This window comes from Crocodylus siamensis, chromosome 7 (assembly GCF_052110815.1).
Source record: "Crocodylus siamensis isolate JL-2025a chromosome 7, ASM5211081v1, whole genome shotgun sequence".
NCBI classification, from domain to species: domain Eukaryota; kingdom Metazoa; phylum Chordata; order Crocodylia; family Crocodylidae; genus Crocodylus; species Crocodylus siamensis.
The window spans coordinates 89,981,668-89,998,241 of record NC_143401.1 but is presented as its reverse complement, the minus strand read 5'-3'; the positions used below and the strand labels follow the sequence as shown (position 1 = coordinate 89,998,241).

At 45.1% G+C, this 16,574-nt stretch overlaps 1 long non-coding RNA gene across 1 annotated transcript in view; it reads left to right on the top strand.

The window, feature by feature from the left end:
* Nucleotides 1–16,574, top strand: part of LOC149860115 (uncharacterized) — a 36,434-nt gene that overhangs the window by 5,642 nt on the left and 14,218 nt on the right. The window lies entirely within an intron of this gene.

Genomic DNA, 16,574 nt, shown 5'->3' with positions numbered 1-16,574 from the left:
GAGAAGAAAAAGAAAAAGAAGAGAAGGTTAGACCCTCATTTTAGAGTTTAAGAAAAATCTGCCAGCGGGTTGCAGTTCGAGTTGGTAATATACATGAAAGGGGGAGTCCAAGCCGTGTCACTGGTGTCACTATATTAGGCTTTCAGGAAAAAGCATACAAAACATATATTGTAGTGGTCACACACAGAGACATAAATTTAGGAACAAGATATGCCTTGGCTTGAACATAGTCCGCTCTGATAATAAGGAACAATGGGCCGAAGCTATTATGAAATGAAGCCCAGGTGCCTGAATGGAGGGAGCTTTTAGTCGAGTTCTCAAAAAATAAATGTCTAACTTTCTTTATAGGTTGTATGTTGTCCTAATTTTTCTTCTTTACCCACTTTAGAAGACTGGATTTCTTTTTCAGTGGGCTGCTTCCGTGAACGTAGTTGCATGATTTAAAGGTTTTCTGCAGAATTTCTTTTGTTTAAAGTTTAAGTAGTATTAATTTCCTCCTTAGATTTCCTGGCACTCTTTGGTACCAAAGCATGCCATTTGCCCTGGAAGTTTCGAGTATGCAAGAAACATAGGATCCAAACACATGCGCACACATTTCTACAACATGCGCACAGCATAATAGTATAAAGGCATAATGGATTTGGAGTTGCGCTGTAGTACTTTATGCATGCTACATGATTCATCAGTTTATTTAACTATTGTAAGATTATCTACTGTTTGCATATAATAAATTAACTCCATAAGTAGGATTGTCAGGAAATGTAGCCAGGAAAGGAAAGAAGTCGTATCCTGCTATGCACATCTGCACAAACTCTTAAGACAATGCACGAGCAATTCATTCTGATGCTCTGGTTTGAGCATTTGTGGAGTTTACCAAACTGGTTCTACCCAAGGTGTGATATGCGGGGTAATTTAGATGAACTGGCATCCCTATGAGGAGAGTTGTTGGACTCTGGGTAAGAGAGACTTGAATGCCTGCCTTGTGTGATGTAACAGTTCTTTTCTGTCATTTGATGCTTTGAGATTAAACAATGCTTTGTTCTAACGAAGTTGTCTTGGGTCCTTGTATTCTCTGTCATGGATGTTCTAGGTGAGGAAGAGGAGGTGTTTCAACCAAGCAGGACCTGTTGAGGAAAGCATGGTGGAGTCGCATAGTATGAACTCTAGGACAAAGTGTAAGAGTGGAATAATTGTGGGATTTAGGATGGTAATGCCAGGAGGTCCCGTGGGCATGGGAATGCCATGAGGTTGTATGGGGTCCTATGGGCATGGGAATGCCAAGAGGTCGTATGGGGTCCCATGGGCATGGTAATGTCATGAGGTCCTATGGGCATGGGAATGCCAAGAGGTCGTATGGGGTCCCATGGGCATGGTAATGTCATGAGGTCGTATGGGGAGAGCATTCAGAGAGTCCAGAGACGATAAGTGCAACTACCCTGTAACCATGACAAAGAGAAACCTACAATGAAACAATTTTCAGATATGCATCATGGGCCTCTTCATCAACAAAGAAGTTGGCAGTCTAAAGCCTTGACTTTTTCACAAACATCCCAAAGTGAAAGAGCATTTTTGTTACGGATTATGTCCATGCTTACTATAAAAATAGGTGTGAAGTGCAAAGTATGCTTTTTGTTGCTCATTTTTGGATTCCAGCTTTGAGTCTTGCTCCATGTTTCCATTCTGGACTTTGTTGTGGGGTCACATAAGAAAATGATCCTTACTGGAGATTCCAGATATAATGTATAAGACTTAGATTGTGCTTCATATAGGATGTGTGATGACATTATGATCAGTGGGTTTTGGGAAATGACAAAATTGCTCTTCCTTTCAAGGTAACCCACCCTTACATTCCCACCTTGCTTATTTTTGGGGGGGGGGGGGGGAGCAGTCCCTAAAACCCAGAAGACTGTGGCCTGTACAGATAAGTGATTTCTGTCAGTGTAAGGAAATCTGACATTATACCAGATTTCTCTTGTGTGGATGTGAAAGAGTTCATGAGAACTTTTTCTGAGCATGCCATTCTTTACACTTCCAGTAACATGGACTTTTTCCCCCCCTTTGTTGTCTCTCTTGCTTTCTACCCTTCTATCATCTATCTCTTTTCATTGTGCTTCCAGGAGATCCTTTTCCCAGTTTCTCTGATTTTTGCTTTTCTGATGATTTTTTTTTTAATAAATCATTTGAAAAATCCCTTCTTAGTGAATTCTATTCCTAAGAAGATAAACAGTAAGCCAAATAGACAAGACGACCCTTGGCTAATTATGAAATTTGCTAAAATGTTTAAGGCTGCCTCCCTTAGCAGACCTTCAGCTGTGACTATGGTAGAATGAAAGAGGTTTTTAATTGGAGAGGGAACAAAGACAGTCTGGGCAATGCACACAGACAAGAACGTGGACACAACATAAGTACTGGAGTAACCTGCAGCTTGCCATTTGATACCTGAGAAAACAGAATTTTTGAGATTTCAATGACATTTTTGCTTTGAAACTTCTTATTTTTCAAAAAACCCAACAAAAACCCATATAAACCAGCTCACGAATTGCAAGAGTGGGCTACCGCTGAGAGGCCTCTTTAATGACCTTTCCTATTAAATGGAAAAGCTCTGATTAAGGTCATTAACCTCAACTGGTTTTGGATCAGGCCCTGAAAGGAAATGTCAGAAAGGAACGTTCAACATCTTACAGAAGGAAAATGGACACAAATGTAGATGATCTCCCACACCATAAGGGACACTTCTGGGCAAAAGAGGCAAGCAGACAGGCAGAACCTCTGTTTCCAGCCCAAACAGCAGTATAATTAAACCAGAAATAGTACAAGACAAGAATACCCGTTAATAAGGCCAATTGATTCCATCAGAAAAATACCATTTAACAGACTCCAGCCCAAGACAAGAAGGAAGCTCTGTATAAAGTGGAGGGTGACGTGGCATGTTGCCAGTCTGTCACAATCTGCTTTTATTTCAAATGCTTATAAGTAGTTTATATTTCAAAAAAGATATATTTAGCCCTAGTGGCGGGCTTGGAAAGCAGGATTTGCAAGAGATCAACCTGTCCTCGAGTTCTCGAGCCAACTTCTCTCATTGGTCAAATGGCATATCGCTGCCCTGAAATCCATGAAGCCAGAGCGATTAAGTCCAGCTGAAGGTCTCACGCCAAGATGGAGATTTGGGGGCTAATTTTGGGAACCTCAACTAAATTTTTTAGGTTTTTTTTTTTTCCCAACATTCAACTCTCCCCTCCATGTGCATGTGCAGCTCTTACTTATGTGAATCATAGGTTGCATGTACATATTGCTGAACTTCAGTTAGCATTAATGTATGAATCCTCATACGCAAGTTGTGAAATACGCTTACTTGTCTTTCACATCTGAGAAACACTAAGGATTGAAATAATTTGTGCACAGTAGTAGGCAACCGTCAGTCCTCTGGGTCATGGAGGATGCGTAAGAGGTCTAGTCAGGTGCCTGATGAGTCTGCCTGTACAGCGTCCTGCGACCATCACACCAAGACCTTTGACGCATACACCTAGGCAAGAGTATGGAGGAGTGGAGGCTGCCCAAGACTTGCCATCACCTCCTTCAAACCATTGAGACCGAATCCAAAGGCCAGACCAAGTCCAAGTGTTCAGAGCTTCAGTGGTTGTAGCTTTTGCCAGAAAGCAACAGATAGCAACACCTGCTGACTGTCTAATGGCTCAGCAAGGGTGCACTTCTGTCAAGGTGATATCTATTGGCCTTTCTCCAACCAAGAAGTACCCACAAGGAAGTGTGGGCTAGGGTTTTAAGGTACCCTATACTTGCCTTACTCTGGAGGTTGCAACAGTGTGGTATTTTATAGGAGCCACCCTGCCATGAATAGCCCCGCCACGTTGCCACCAGGCCCCCCAGTCGAATGCAACTTACGGTCATCCCCAGGACTTGAGAATTTAAACCCAGAAATACTAGTTAAATAGCCTTTAAGGAGGGGGATAGACACCCGACAGTACTGAGATATATGCTGAAGCATTTTCTGATATTCTGAGTGCTCTCTAGAAAACCAGTTGTGCCCGCCGTGGCTCAGATTTCTGCAGCGGGCGCCTGGTTCTGTATTCCTACGAACAGGGCCCAGGTTTTTAAAAGAACTTTTTAAAAAGCAATTTACAATCAAGTCAGGATTTGCTACAAACAGCAGCAGGCATGTCGATGGCCAAAACACAAATAACAACCACTCAAAATAGCCCGTTTCTTTCATTCTGTGCTGGCCCCACCTTTTTTTATAACCCTGGCGGAGAAGAATGCAATGCGAGTTTTCGAGTAGATCTGTGGCTTGCAACTCCTGAGTGTTGAAAGAAGTGAATGAAGCCAACATCCATCCAGGTACTTATGTGGCCCTCGTCTGCACCTGTCAATGGATTCCAGAAGCCATCTTGGACCTCTGTGATCTGCCCCCTGGGTTTATACAGAGCAGGACAAAGCAGTCATTCTGTTTTTCTCCAATGGTAAGTAGTCGCTGCCCTTTTGATATTAAATGTGGGGTCTTTCCAAGAAGGGTATCACAAGATGTCACAGAGATAATGTATTTAAGCATTAATTTGATTTGCCACCATTTTCTACCCCTCACACAAAGACATAGAAGGCTTCTAGGTTCTCACTCATTTCTCTGCACTCATCATGATGCCTTTGTGGAACCAGAAGATAATGAGATGAATAGGAAGCATTTCCACAGCATGAGCAACGTAGGAACATCATTATTAATGTTCTTATAAAATATCCCATCACTACATGATGTCTACATATCTGAGATACAGATATAAAAAACCTTGACCATCCAGCAGTGCTCAGCTACTTAATAGGAAGTCTGCTCTTATTCCCCTTTAAATTGCATTTTATTATTTGTGTCTCAGGTACAGGGTATATAGTCCAGGCATTTCTTCAATTTGCAGTATTATAGAATGAGTAATTTCTCTTTTTAACCGTTAAGTATTTGCTCAAAAGGCTAGTGATAAGATGAACTCTTTGATACACATTGTGTGTATCCTCTGAAATCAGTGTAGAAATGGGCAAAATATGTGTAATCAGGTAAAGAAACAGATTCTCCCCATATTTATAGTCTTCTGCACGTGTAGGTGTGTGTGGATGTGTACACACAGCCTTACTCATGGTCAGAGATGTGGTTAGCCATCTTAGTCTGAAGTCAAGCAGAAGGTAGAGTAGGGTAGCACCTTAGAGACTAACTGGTCAGGACTTACGGTCAGTAATTCTTTCGTTTTAGATCCATCCGTATCAATAAACCTTCCTGTGACTTAAAGTAATACTCGCCAAGAGTAAGTGGTGGCCAAATTTAACCAGTAATAATTTCAGGAAGCCTTCATTAACCCTATACGGTGATGAAAGTCATGCAAGGGCATGTACAGATAGAGATATTGTTGCATCTAATTTACTTAATACTGCTAAGCAAAGATGGTCCCAAATAGATCAGACAAGTCATGACAATAATCCGGAGACAAGAGAGGTTGAATTCAGTGAGACTGTTTATATGAATGAAGTTTAGGTATATGCCTCGGTACCCACAGATACAAATTTTCAACTTGCAAATTAAGCAACACATTTTTAAACAAGAGCATTTCACTGGAGACCACTTATTCACTCGATTTTTGAATTCTTGAACTCTGACCTTCCATGAAAGAATATTCCATGTGCTAGGGAGCAGCTGTAGCTGTAGTTGTTATGATGATTTATAGCATTTTAATAGTATCAGTAATGGCACCTTTATGCTCCAACTTCTGTAATATTTCATCGCTATTTGCCATCACCAACATCCCTATTACGGATCAAAGTGCTAATACCCCCATGTGTCTTGGAGAGGTTCCTGGGCATGCTCAGACACAGCACAGACAAGCACTAAGTGACTTGTCCAAGATCACAGAAGAATTCTGTAGCTGAGCAGGGACTCAAGCCATTTCCCCCCAGTCCAAGGATGGCACTTAAACTACCGGGCTGTATTCCTTCTGCCTGCTTGTTTGATAATATCTGGTCTAGACAATGCATGTACCTAGGTTTGTCTGAAATACTTCTGGTGGCTATTTGAATCTTATGCTTATGAGAATCTATGGTCGTTCTTGTTGACATTGAATCTGCCACTGGCAATGGGTGTATAATTTTATTTATTCCCATTGGGCTGACCAGTATGGCAAGTCATCCTTTTCCTCGTGCTGGGGTAGAACGCAACGCTTCCTACCGATGACAGCAGAGCTAAGCCACTGGGTGCATTAGAAAATGCCATCCTTTATAGCTTGGGGAGCTATAAAGGTGCCACCCTTGATGACCACACCATCGATGCTCTTTTTCAAAGAAAGATAAAACTTAGTTTGGTAGAATGTGCCACCTGGATGACTTGTTCTAGCTCTCAAGGCAAGTGCCGAGGGTTTGGGACAGGCTCCCCCCGCAGAAGTGGTACAGTCATCCACCCTGGCGATCTTCATACAAGGTCTTCAAGCCCATCTTGCTGGGGTCATGCGATCCCAGCAGCCTTTCCTGCCTGAAAGCAGGGGGGGGGGGGCCCTGCCAACTCTGAAACCATGTAAGTGACTTTGGCACCATGTATATTGCCTTCAGACGACTTTAACAAACTGACACATAGTCTTTATAATTTGGCCTGCCCCAGGCCCTGAGATTACGCTTGGATGCTTATCTTGCTGGGGTGATCTGACCCCACCTGACGTCTTGCCCCCTGGGCGGGGGGGCTGGACCTGATGATCTCGTGAGATCCATTCCAGCCCTAATGTCTATGAAATCTATTCCAGATGCATACTTTCAATATACAAGACCCTTGCCATTTGCAATCCCCGTGAATGGTGAAATCCACAGATGTGTTCATGAACGCAGTGCCCCCGGTGGCTGGGGTCGGGGGCACGGCTGTGCCGGTGGTGGCGGGAGCGCGGTAGCAGTGGCGGCAGGAGCGTGGCACCGGCAAGCATGGAGCTCTTGACGAGCTCCTGTAAGTGTATTTAAGATGTGGGTCTGGAATTCGCGAATATTTGAAACCACGAATGCTGAACCCGCGAATAGCGAGGGTTTCCTGTATGCATCATTGCCATTGTTGATAAAGGCCCTAGAGTTGAAACTGTGCCCTGTGTTACATCCATGCAGCTACATCTTTTGGTTTTGCACTCGCTCCCGGTGGAGACGGCCTCCTTAGGGTTGCACAAATGAAATAAGCGGAGAGTTCAGCCAGCCAAACCACAGCATGTGTTAAGAACCATGTGTGGACAGACTTAGAGACTCGTGCAGTCCACCAGGCAGGACAGATATTCATAAAAAAAAATCTCTTTGGGTGGTGATGGCGCGCTCGGGGAAGACTCGCGCCTATTCTCCCAGCATGTTTGCCAGGGTGTTATGTAACACAAATCTATTTATGACAATAAATTACACAGATTTAGGACTAGGACAATAAGTAATTGGACTTTTTGTCCCCGCCCCTCAATTTTGTCTTCAGATTGTTGCTTTTGCAGACATATCAATTAGCTGAAATGTTATCAGTTCATTTCCGCAAGGAATTTTTGGAGTTTGTAGATAGCTCACAAGCATCTCATTGAAAATGTTCAACTTTTGTCGTTCTACATACAGTCTGTCTCAAGCTTATTTCGATTGGCCTTGCAGATCACATGACATCATTTCAGATTGGACACTGGTATCCCTGTGAATCAGATTGTCATTGTGAACGCTGTGTTTAGGAATTCAACCTTCCCTCTCAACTTTAGTTCTGTTGGAAGCATCTTTGAAGTCCCGTGCCTCAGTTTCCACACCCATAAAATGGGACTAATCTCACAGCTATGCAGCAAGGCTAAATTCCCTGATGCTTGCCAAATACTTAAAGATCTTCAGATGGCATGCTGTAGATTACAAATATATCATTATTGATTGCCATATTGTTACCAGTCTTTTCTATGGTAGAAGTTTGAAATCCTCTGCTCAGAGCGGTTCCCTGCAGCATACAACGAAACAGAAATGATATTTCATTTCTAGCTAGGAATTGTCTTGATATATCATAAGTTATGAAATAGGCAACGACCACAACCTGTTCCAACAGATTTTTTCGTTCTCAAGGCATTTTACTGTCAATAAGCTCCTTAAGAATGTGCTCAGAGTTGTTTAGGGACATGGAAAATATTTACCTCAGCCTTTCACAATTTATTACTTATTGTTTGAAAAAGTTGCTTCCCTTCTGTGCCAACACTTATCATCCTGGGAAACATATTGGAGTATAGCACTGACATTAAATATAATATGCTCTGTGCTAGGATAAATTACTATGGCTGCACCACAGCAAAACCAGCCAAAAACCACATGTAAAACAATTTCTTTGGAATGGCAAAAAAATCTCAACATTTGTTAGCAAATAATTTAGCTCATATTGAGTTCATGAAATGGCTCTGGCAGCCGCCTTTAAGTCGTATTGACTTTTTGCTTTCCCATCAGTGTGAGGACGCTTTAACTCTTACCAGGATGATGATAATAATGTGATCCCCTCCTTATCATAACCCTTTCCTGAAAGGAGAGTTAGCAGTGGGAGGCGTGGGGATGCGGTCATTCATAAGCCCTCTCTCTCTCGGTATAACTCTGACTTAGTGATTGCTACCTTGGCTCGTCATTCTTGGGGACAGGGTTACAGGCAGCCATCTGGACCCCATCACCCATCCTCTGCCAACAATACCCAACCTTTTTCTTAAACCACCATTGGGCTTTCTCTTGTCCTTGGAGCAGCTTAAAAATTTGCAGAGCCTATTACTTGTCTACAAAGCTCTCTTTAACGATCATCTGTACCCTAAAACCTATGAAAGCTAGATGGTGGCAGCACAATTAGTGTACTATGACCTCTGTTTGTTCATACTAAAGGCACATGGTGGTGGCACCACTCAGCTGAGTCATTCCCAACCCATTTGCTCTTACCAGTATGCTCCAAATACAGAAGGGCACCAATGAGGGGGTAGAAAGCACCCTGTTCAAGTTTGCTGATGACACTAAGATGTGGGGGGATGTGGGTGCACTAGAAAGGTGCAATAGGCTACAAGCTGACCTTGACAGGTTGCAACGGTGGGCGGATGAGAATAGGATGGGGTTTAACACTGATAAGTGCAAGGTGTTGCACATGGGGAGGAAGAACCGGCACCACACTTACAGGTTGGGGAACTCCCCTCTTGCCAGCACGGAGACGGAAAAGGATCTTGGAGTCGTCATTGACTCCACGATGAACATGGGCCGGCAGTGTGGGGAGGCAGTCAAGAAGGCCAACCGTACCCTGTCATGCATCCACAGATGCATCTCGAGCAGGTCCAGGGAGGTGATCCTCCCCCTCTATGTGACACTGGTCAGGCCGCAGCTGGAGTACTGCGTCCAGTTCTGGGCGCCGCACTGCAGGAGGGACGTGGACGATATGGAAAGAGTCCAGAGGAGGGCCACTCGTATGATCAGGGGTCAGCAGGGCAGGCCTTATGAGGAGAGGCTACGGGACCTGAACCTGTTTAGCCTCCACAAGAGAAGGTTAAGGGGGGACCTTGTGGCCTGCTACAAACTAGTCAGGGGAGATCAGCAGGCATTGGGGGAGTCCCTGTTCCCCGTGCGCTGCCAGGAGTGACCAGGAATAACGGTCACAAGCTGGCGGAGGGTAGGTTTAGATTAGATATTAGGAGGCGCTACTTCACAGTCAGGGCGGCTAGGGCCTGGAACCGGCTTCCAGGGGAAGTGATGCAGGCTCCTAGCCTGGGGATTTTTAAAAGGAAGTTAGATGAGCACCTTGCCGGGGTCATCTGACCCCGGTGCTCTTTCCTGCCAAGGCAGGGGGTCGGACTAGATGATCTTCCTAGGTCCCTTCCGACTCTAGCTACTATGAAACTATGAAGCTATCTGGGGCTTCCCTCTATGTCTGTTTTTGGTGACAACTCGGGGCTGGACTCAATGACCTCACAAGGTCCCTTCCAGCTCCTAATGTCTATGAAAACTGGCATATTCGAGACCAGTGGTTCTCAACCTTTCTTGTCCCAGGACCCATTTGTAAACATCGATGACCAGTCCCAGCCCCATGCCCCTCACTTCTGACCCGCTGCCCTCCCCTTGCCCCCAGCCCTCAGCCCCCAGTGTGTGGGGCAGGGGGAACTCTGCCAGCTTGCAAGGGAAAAGCCAGTTTCCCACATGTGTCTCCTTTAAAGGAGAATTCATTTTTAAAATGTGTTCATCTGTTTTTAACATTTATTCATGACCCTTTCATATATTTTTGCAACCCCCTTTTGGGTTGTGAGCCGCGGGTTGAGAATTGGAGGACTGTGAATCTGTGGCATCATATTCTAGTGGTGCTTGTATATCGTTATCCCCCTGCAGACTGGCAATTACCTTTCCAAAACATCTCCCTGGCCTTGAGTACAACCGGATTTAGGTTATTTACTATCTGAAAGATCTGCTCTTTCTGTGTATATGGTTACAGTGTGCACAAAGGAACAAACGTTGCATCCTGTATCCTTGGCTGTTCTTAACTGTGGTACAAATGAAGGGGGATGGATTAGTGATGTGCTAGGACTATAGGACCAAACTTTTTGGGCCATTGAGTTCAGCCCCCTGCTTTGAGTTTACCCAAGTATTTGTCAAAGTCACCCCTGCAAACCCAAATTGCCATTTTGTACCCTCTCATATTATTACAAGATAGAAACAGAGCAGCCACAATATGTCATAAGCAAAAGCAGAGGAAGTGAGGGTACTGCCAGCACCCTGTCACTGCAATGAGAGAAGTAATGGGTTAATACATGCTTGGAGAATCCTAGGAAGAGGACCATGCCCCCCCCCTCCCCCCCCCCCCCCCGTCCTCATCAATCTAACACAATTTGGCAATTGCTATGACCCTGAATGATAGAGCAAAACCCTTTTGCCAGGAATTTCCTTCAGACTGTCAGGAATATCAGCCCACCCCCATCAAAACTCCCCTGCTTTGGTTGTTGTTCATACCCGAAGGTTTCAGAGGAGGATGGAAAATCTCATCAGAAGCTAATTGTGGTTTGGATCGAGAGAGAGAAGCATTAGAACGGCAGAGGGAGAAAGAGAGAGAAGGGCATGGAGTTGAAGAACTCCTAAAATTACTTGAATAATTAAGACTAACGTCAGACATTTATCCAGCACGTTTCAACCTGAAAGATTTAAAAGCTGTGTAGGAACTGAAATAACTTCCCCTGTCCCTAGAGCGCTGCCTCTCTGTCACTGAGTGCATGCCAGCCCCCGCACCAATGCCATTGAAATTTTTGGGGTGCCATGCAAATCTCTGACCCTCTGGAGCGCTGCCCACGTTGGGTCCTTTTATCCAAAGCCAAGATGCTGGCATGGAATAAGGAGGGTAGCAGTACAGCATGGTACGTTTATAGCGAGGCCAAATCTTTATTCTGTTTCTTGGCCCAGTTTAGTGGAGAACACTGCTGGGACTGATTTCAGTTTTGATATCAGACACTGAGGCTGCAGACCCTTAAGAGTACAAGCTGGAGAAAAGAACATAGAAAATGTTAGGAATGAGAAGGCCATTCAACACATTGATGCTTGTCTCTTGTAATACAGCGTTCCCCCCAGGATAGCATCTAATTGCTTCTTGAGCGAACCCACTGTCTTTGCCTCAACAACCTTGCCCAGTAGGCCATTCCAAACATTTATTATTCTTTGAGTGACAAAGCACTTCCTCATGTCTCCTCTGAATTTGTTTTTTGAACTTCCATTTATGCCCCCGATCCTGTCATCTATGCGGTATCAAAAGTAGTAACACACATTGATATTATCCATTCAGCTAAGATTTTTGTATACTTCAGTTAGACCCCCCTTAAATGTCTTTTTTTTTTCAAGTTGAATAGATTGAGTTTTTTAACCTTTCAGTAACTTCTACAATTTTATCCTCCAACCAAGTTGAGAAAAAAATATTTGTTAAAGCCTGCCTTACATTAGACCAAACTGAATGAAACATATAAAGTCTACTATAGAAACACATTGCAGTAAGTTTCCTTTTGGAGGCTAAGCTACCATTTAGTTTCCCTGATGCTTGCTTCAAGTTATTTTGATAAGAGCCAAGAAAGAAGAGAATGAGAATAAAGGGCCCGATATAAAATTTGGGAAAACTGATAATAGAGATGGAAAAATTGGGGGTTATATTCTTCCCTGACTCCCAGTAACTGTGTTTCTGGAAATGGTAATTGCCTGTTTCCAGAGACAGTGTTTTCCCTCTGACAATGACCTTCTGCATCCTTATTAAACAAAGTTAAAAATCAACTGGCAGCCTAAGGGGAACTACAGGATCAAGTAGATCCAGGTTCAAATCCCATCTAGTCTGTCAAAGTGAAGGCAGGGCCTTTCTTGGAAGAAATCCCACGGCTTGTGCAATGCAGGAGGTCAGACTAAATGATCCAACCGTCCCTTCTAACCTCAGAGAAAGATCTCTGAGTGATCATTATGGATGAAAATCATCGTCACAAGAGTCGTGCTGATGGGACTGGGGGAAGGAGCCAACATGGGAATGCAGGGAAAGGCATCCTGCCTCACCTCTATCCCGCAACACGATGGACCCCACCAATGCGGCATGTCCCCGGCTCCTACAGATACCCTGGGATGTAGGGATGGCCAGAGCTTTCTTTGAACTACTGCCTGCTCCTTTTTAGCTTTTTGCAAACAATGTCTTTGGGTCCCCGAACATGTTTATTGCTCTTCTCTGACCTCCCTCTCAGTTCATTTCTGGCGATGTTCTGCCCAGAGTTGAATGCGGTATTCTACATACAGACAAGTATCAAATCCTGGTAAAAAAGTCTATTACTTTCCTGCCTGGGCCAAAGCAGGTTCTTCCTTGTGATTTCACTCACCTTTGCTCTGGGCCTCTTATGTATCCCATTCTTGCTGACTGCAAACTCATTTTTAATGACTTACTGCCCCTTACCGTTCGCCAGTCCCTTTCAGCACGACTATGTCCTTCCTCTCATGAAGCATCTCTGCTTCAGATGGCTTTGGATGTATTTCCCTAGTTTCAATCTCATTTTTAAAGCTGGCAAAAAAAAAAAAAATTAGAACTTTTAAATTTAAAATTGCAATGAAGAAAAGGGACATTTTCCACAAAAATGTGACCTCATTTTCTCATCAGCTCTAGTTAAAGATATTTATTGGTTTTTCACCCATTTCTAATCTCTCTAAGTTTTTCCTATATATTGTGTTCAGTAATATTTATCAGGATCTTCAATGTCATTAACATGGTATATAGTCCCTGCCCCCCATGCCTTACTAGGTAATGCTCCTCTAAAGCTGGCAGGCTGCTGTTGATTGTTGCATTTTGTGGTTTTGCACGTGTTAATGAAGCAATTCCTAACTAGTCACGTCTGAATGCATTTTTAAGGTAAGAGCTTATAATTTCCCGCTTAAAAGTTTCACTTGTGCAAGCATCCTTGTGCATCTTTCCTCCATTTCATTTGCTATTTTCTTGGGGAAAAAAAAAATCAGCAGTCCCATGTACATACAAAAAAAATTGCCATCATAAACATATTCTGATTCTTATTTTACATCATCCCAGTATCTTCTAGAGTGATTGTGGCATTGGCCTGGTCCTCAGAAAATCCAAGGTCCCTGTTGTACCACAGACTTCCTATATGACTATTGTCAGGTCACTTCATCTATCTGTGCTTTAGTTTCAGATTGGAAACATGGACCTGATACTGCTTTCTGACCTAAAGGGGGTTTGGGGAGGTTAAATGCGTACGTATATGAAAAAGAGAGACGGGGTCAAGCTTAACCAAGATTCATGTTAACCTTTTTGCCCTCAAGCGATCAGGGGATTAGTTGGGCCGAGTTCAGGTGGCGTACCTCATCCTAAAGTGGTCCCCAGTTCATTAAAATTATTAAATCATTAAAATTATTAAAATGGGGCTGTCCCACTGGAGGGGAACAGCTGGACCACCAAGTGCTGTGACCACGATCTTTTTAGCCGCCTATGACAGAGAAGTCATGGGTGGAATAGCTTTGGCTGAAGTCCATCTATGCCAGTGATTCTCAATGGGGGCTCTGTGAGATGCTTTTCAGGGTGCCACGCTTCCCAGCCCCTGTATGAGGAGGGCACCCTAAGCCTTCCCCAGCTATTCAGCTTCTCTGAGGGCTGGCTGCTCCCATGCTCCAGCAGTACGGTCCATTGCAGACAGGAGGGCATGCAGGCAGGCACCTGGATGTGGAGCCGGAGCTGTGCTTTGCAGCTCGGTTCATCCCTTCCACCCTTCCAGGCTCCTGGAGTCAGCAGAAGGGCCTTTCGCTGGTGGGTGAGACCCTGCAGGAGCAGCAAACCAAGGGCAGGGAGGGGGCAGACAGTGGAAAGAGCAGGATGTGGCAGGACGAGGTCCTGCTCCTGCTGCCATTAAGGGACACCTGTGAGATCAGTGGTCCTTAAATCTTTTTTAGCCTCAAGGCTCCCCTCGGTATCTTTTCTGAACTTAGATTGTAACTCAGTGATTCTCAGTGGTGGTGATGTGATGTTCAGAAGAGTTATGGAGGGCTAAAAAAGGTTGCGGACCACTGGTCTCGGCTAATGCAGCAGGTTTCAGCTTCCTGCTCAGAGCACCTTCCAGTTCCTTTGCAACCGGGAGCTCTTCAGGCCATGATGTGAACGTTGCCTCTTGGATGGTACCTCTTCCAGAGGCAACGTTGGACATTGCCATCCCCTTCTCCAGTGAAAAAGCCCAGCCTTGAAGCCCAAGAAAATCAGTGAGACTCTTTCTCTTAATCCCAGTGTGCTTCAGATCAGGGCTTAGAAGAGCCTGCCTCAGTCTCGGAGACTACTGGGGACCTCCTCTAAGATACCCGCAGTGGTTTCCCCTTTAGCAACGATCTGGATCCCTGATGTCCTGGGTATCTCCCCAATATATTCTCTGTTCTACCTGAAAGCTTATGGATTTAAAACTGGCCACTCTCTTACCTCCCAGCAGGCTTTCAATCAAAAGGCTACTTACCTCGCATTACGGTGCGAGGCCACCTACCCGATGATCTTATAATGCAAGAAAACCAGGCCATGCCTCTTGGGTTCGAGCGACCTGAAGGCAATAACCCCGCCAGAAATACAGAGGCTCTGATAACTCAGCAATCTGGCAGAGGAGATGTGAAAAAGGCCTCAGTTCTCCTGTTATCTTTGGCATGCATTTTCCCTTCCATTTTATCCAGAGCGGCTCAGATTTTTAGGGCTGTTTGTCCTGTCAGACCTACCAAATATAACTGGAACATTCACTGTGTTTAAACATTTTCAAGTGTTTACAACCACATCACCTCCCTCGGGGTCCCTTGTGCTGAGCTGCCTGCTATATTGTCTTTGGCTAGGCCTCTAGAGTTTCTGAATTTATGCGCTTAAAAATCAATGAGCCCTGGTTAGACAAGAACCCAAACAGAGCGAGTCCTCCTTGGGCGACGGCTCCCAGCATCTCCCGGCGATTGTGAAGGGTATAAATCAACGATTCCCTTGCAGCGCTTCAGAGTTGGCCCCACAGCTTTCAGTTCACTCCAAATGAAGAGTTGCAGCTGCATACGAGCTAAGGTGGTTGCACCTTGGACAACACCCGAATATGAATTGGATTGCACGTGGCCCTTGTGTTGGGCATATAAAGGGATAGAAGGGACTTTGTTCCCTCCCCCAACACTTTTATATCCAATGCAGGCCGGCCCCAAGCCAGCCCTCAACATCAAAAGTCCATTAAAAGACTATGGATACTCAACTCTGCCTCCCAAGCACCGGCGCGACTCTGGGGGAGTCTCGGGGTCCAAGTTCTTCGGCGCGGTCCCAGGCAGAGCAAGAAAAGCCCTAATAGCAAGAGCTTTTGCTGTTGCTGGCCTTTTGTAGCGGACTGAAACAAATCGAAGCCTCCCTGTCGTTTGAAAGGGGCAGGGAAGGACAAGAGAAAAAAATTATACAAAAGAGAGAGAAGAGAAATCATTCCTTTTCTCAACAGGTCAGAGGCGGGCAGTTATTTGGGCTGGAGGACCACTTAGGGAGTTTTGGTGAACCGTTGCAGGCCAGGGGGATATGATGCAGGGAGTGGATCACGGGTCTGTCCTGGGCCCTGCCCACCCATCCATCCCACTCCCAAATGGCATTTGCCATCTGTCCACAGCTGCACCCTGTTCACCCAGCTAAACGTGCCCTGCCCACGGGGTCCTGGGCCGGTTTATGGGGAGACCCCAGCTGGTGCCCCTGGCAGTGGTGGTGACACTGGTAGTGGCAGCCAGAAGCAGCTGCCACCTCTGCCAGGAAGCTGGGCCTGGCAGCTGTGTGCCCAGAAGTGGTGGGACCGGTCATATGCACCAAGGCCCAGGCTGTCCCCCCCTGTGTCTGGCTCAGGAGAGGCTGAAGGACTCACTGCAGACCGGATAAAATCCTCTGGCAGGCTGGACCTGGCCCACGGGCCTTATTTTGCCCACCCCTGGAGTAGATGATGAACTCATCTCCCTCTCAGCATCCAGAAGTGTGTGGGAAGTGTGAAAGAGGGGAGATTATATCAAAGGAAATGAATTGCAGCAGAAGGTCCTGACTTTACTTTGTCAAATTCACATGTGATTATTTTATGGCT